Here is a 4,347-nt window from a genome sequence, read left to right on the forward strand (position 1 = left end):
AACAGATGTCCAGATATGGCCCACATTTTGTCACTTTACATTATTAGTGTTGAATTTCCATCCTAAGTGTTAACTTTCAATATGATTTTCTATTTCTTCCCCACAGCAGTATTCTCAATGTTGACTTCACAAGCTAAACAGTTTTATCACTTACTGGATCTGGTACACACCAATGTACAACTAACTGAGAATTCAGGTAAGTGGGTATTGTTCCTCAGGTGGGCAGGGAAACTCAGCTATTTAGTCAACGAATGGACAAAAGGATAGGTTTCTGAGTCTTCAGAAATGGTGAACTAAGTGAACTAGTGTTGAATTAGAACATCAAAGGCCAGGATGGGTCTCAAGATTGAGTCCGGAGTACTGAATAGTTATATTGAGACTCAGCACTTCTATATATTGACCCCCCATATATAGAATATCACAGGGATACATGCACAAGTCTTATTTAGTGTGAGAATAGAGTTTAACTAACCATGTGGAACCTTAAAACTTGCCAAAATGACTTAGATACATGTGGTGACTATATATATTTTTGGATATATTGGTTTTAGGATAAGAATGGTGTATCTATCCAGAGCGTTGTTCTGTTACTGGGAAACAGCTTCTCATGACTCCTTGTAGTCACAACATTGCCTACAAAAACCCACCTAAAATATCACTGGGCATGATAATCTAGGCTACTGTTTTTTAAAAAAAATTTTCTGTAATTGTATTAATATATTTTAAAACTAAATGATAAATGATGCCACGAAGTAAAATGAGAGATTTAAAACAAGAAAAATCCAAAGCAATATAATTTCATATTCAGTCTCTAAATTCCCCTATCACATTGTCCTCCTACCCTCTGATGGTTTCTTAAACTTCACTTTCCACCTATACTTCATGACTGAACAGTTAATTTCATTATTATCATGTCTTTATAATTTCTTGGTGTGCCTATGGGCATGCTCACAAACATTCATATGTATAACCAATGAATTCACTTATACTTTATTGAAAACAAATGGAAGCAATTGAATGGAAATTCCCTTAACTTCCTCCACTTATGACCTTCCCTCCTAGATATAGAATAGACAAGGTGCCCCTGCTTCTACCTAAGTCCTTTTCACCTAGATTTAACGCTCTGTTTCTCAAGTAATTCACTCTTGAAATTTTTCTTCATCCTCATCTAATGTCAGTAGACTTTCCTTTTCAAATGTATCACCATAAGCCATATAAAAGTAATCTAGTTCAAAAAAAGATTTTAATAAAAAAATAGTAATGTGGTTGATTTAAAACATTTATGGCATAATAATGACCAGGAAGTGAGCTTTAAGTATCTGAATATGGATTGTGGGACAATAATGAAGAAAACACTTATGCAGAGTAAGATCTAGGTGCTGGGGTAACGGAGAAGCATTAAAGGACTTTTGATGTGGATATTCTTTTTTTGTTTTCCAGAAAGAACACTTCTGTATATGACCATGAAAAACCATAGTGCTGTCAATGAGTTCGTTCTCCTTGGACTATCTATTGACCCACATATTCAGGCTGTACTCTTTGTGATGTTCCTTCTGATTTACCTCCTCACTCTGATGGGAAATTTCTTGATGCTGCTGATGATATGGGCTGATTTTCACCTCCACACACCCATGTACTTCTTTTTGAGACAGCTCTCCTTTCTGGATCTCTGCCATTCATCCGTCACAGTCCCCAAGATGCTGGAAAATCTACTTTCTGAAAGTAAAACCATCTTTGTAGAGAGCTGCCTGGCTCAGGCCTTCTTTGGTGTTTACCACCGGGGGCACTGAAGCCTGTCTGCTGGCTGTGATGGCCTACGACCGCTACGTAGCCATCAGCTCCCCTCTGCTTTACGGCAAGGTGATTGAACAACCAGCTCTGTGTTGGGCTGGTATGGGGCTCCTGGGGCCTGGCCTTTGTGGATGCTCTCATCAACATCCTCCTGGCTGTCAATTTAGACTACTGTGAGGACCAAACTATTCCCCACTTCAGCTGCGAGCTGTCTTCTCTCTTCCCTCTGTCTTGCTCTGATACCTCCACCAATTTCACGCTCCTGCTTTGTTCTTCTGTCTTGCATTTTTTTGGAACCTTTGTGATGATTGCTTCTTCCTATGCCCGTATTGTCTCCACTGTCCTAAGCATCAGCTCCACTTCGGGCAGAAGTAAGGCCTTCTCTACCTGCTCCTCCCACCTCACTACTGTGATCTTGTTTTATGGCTCAGGTTTCCTCAGCTATCTGTTGCCAGCCTCAGGTTCTGCCCTGGAGATGATCTTCTCCTTGCAATACAGCGTGATCACTCCCATGCTGAATCCTCTCATCTATAGCCTGCAGAACAAGGAGGTGAAGGCAGCTATGGGAAGAGTGTTTAGAAAATACTTTCATTCTCTTCTGTAGTATACACAAAATGATTATGAAAGAGAAGTTGAACTACTGTGCTACATGATCAAACAATGGACTTTAAGGAGAGTTTCTTGATTGTCCAGGCTGCCAGATGTTACAGGGAACATAGAGCAATTATTTCCTTGGAAATGGTTCTGAAAAGGATAGAAAACTCTTGGGATGATTCAGGTTTAGTCTTATTTGGCAAAGGAGAAATGAATCAGATAGTTCCTTTTTTACAGGATTATTTTGTTAAAATGTTGATTTAATATTCATATTTTGTGAACATTTGTTGCTCGTGTTATTTCTCCTTCATGTGTCTTTGAATAATTACACTCCAAATCCCTTGGAAAACTGATTTTCTCAAATTTATACAGCCATAGAGTGAGACGATCCTATAACGCAGGATAAACCAACTATTCTACCCTTTTCTTCTGACAGTGTATTCAGGCAAGGAGTGAAAGAAAAACCCAAGTGATGTTACTTAGACTCTTTCTGTAGAAAATTCAAATATTGAGCAGGAACAAACAACAACAACACATCCATCATTCAGAAGAAAATCTGACTATAATGCCTAAAGAGACTGTGAAACCCTGTTCCCTGGCACTTATCTTTCCTGAGGTCATGTTTTTAATAGATATGGTAATGTTAGCCAATTTGTTACATTTCTTAACTCATGTCACAAAGTGTACTAAGTACCTGGGATAGACAGATTGGCCCCTCAAAGATGATCTCATAATCCCTGGAACTTGTGAATGCATTATGTGGCAAGAAGGACTGGACAGATGAACAAGGTTATAGACCTTAAAAGGGCTTGGGTATTGTAGATTATCCAGGTGGGCTCAACCTAATCACATGAATCCTTGAACACATAGAAACTTCTCCAGGTAGGCAGTTATGATGAGGCAAAAAAGAAAGGTCTTTTAAGGTAATATAGATATCACAAAGACTCAAACCACCATTGCTGGCATGGCTCTGTGAGCCAGAGACTGTGGGTGAAGAGACTGTGGGTTTTCCTAAAGCTGAAAACAACTCCCAGCCAAAACAGGAAAGAAATAGGAACTTCAGTCCATGGAATTCATGAACTGAATTCTGCCAACAATCTGGTGTCTCTTCCAACACTCCAGATAAGGCCTGCTGAATTGCTTTTGACCTTGTGTGACCCACATCAAAAAATCAGTTGAGCCCACCCATATTTCTGACCTAAAAAGCTGATCAGAAAATATATTTGTGTCATTTGAGTTTGTGGTCATGTGTTTTATGGCAGAAATAGAAAGCTATTAATAATATTCTTGCTCAGTGGAGCTTCCCTGGTGGCTCAGCAGTAAAGAATCAGCCTGAAATGCAGGATACACAGGAGGCATCGGTTCTATCCCTGGGTCAGGAAGATTTCCTGGAGGAGGAAATGGAAATCCACTCAAGCATCCTTGCCGGGAAAATCCTGTGGACAGAGGAGCCCGGTGGGTCGCAGTCCATAGGGTTGCAAAGAGTCGGACACCTAGCTTTTATTATCTGTTATCTAACTTTTATTATCATACTTAAGGAGATGCATTTATTGTTAGCTTTCCTTTACTGGTGAGCAAATGAGACTCAGGATGCTTATATACTGTCCAGAAATTCAGAGCAAGGAAATGGTGGAGCTGGAGTCTTAACCCATGCAGTTTGAGTTGCGTCCATACTCTCAGTCACTGAAGTGCTGCTTCCACTAAGTCTATGAGGCTCACAAGTACTTTCTGTAATTATATTTTCTATTGGATTAGTTGCTTACAAACAAAGAATGGTAGTTGATACAGGTATAAAAAGTGAGGTTCAAGCAACAGAAATTTGGGTGAAATGCAACAGATAAATAGTGAAAGTATTTGGATATAGATATTTGGTTAAGATTTTGGAAAAGACAGTAATTGCCATGCTTCCTCTTCTATTTTGTGAACTGTCCTTTTTTCCAAAAATGTATTTTTCTCCCTTTA

General features: G+C 39.2%; 1 pseudogene; it reads left to right on the forward strand.

The window, feature by feature from the left end:
• Positions 1,458-2,395, forward strand: LOC102174542 (annotated as a pseudogene).

Source organism: Capra hircus, chromosome 5, assembly GCF_001704415.2.
Source record: "Capra hircus breed San Clemente chromosome 5, ASM170441v1, whole genome shotgun sequence".
Taxonomy (NCBI): domain Eukaryota; kingdom Metazoa; phylum Chordata; class Mammalia; order Artiodactyla; family Bovidae; genus Capra; species Capra hircus.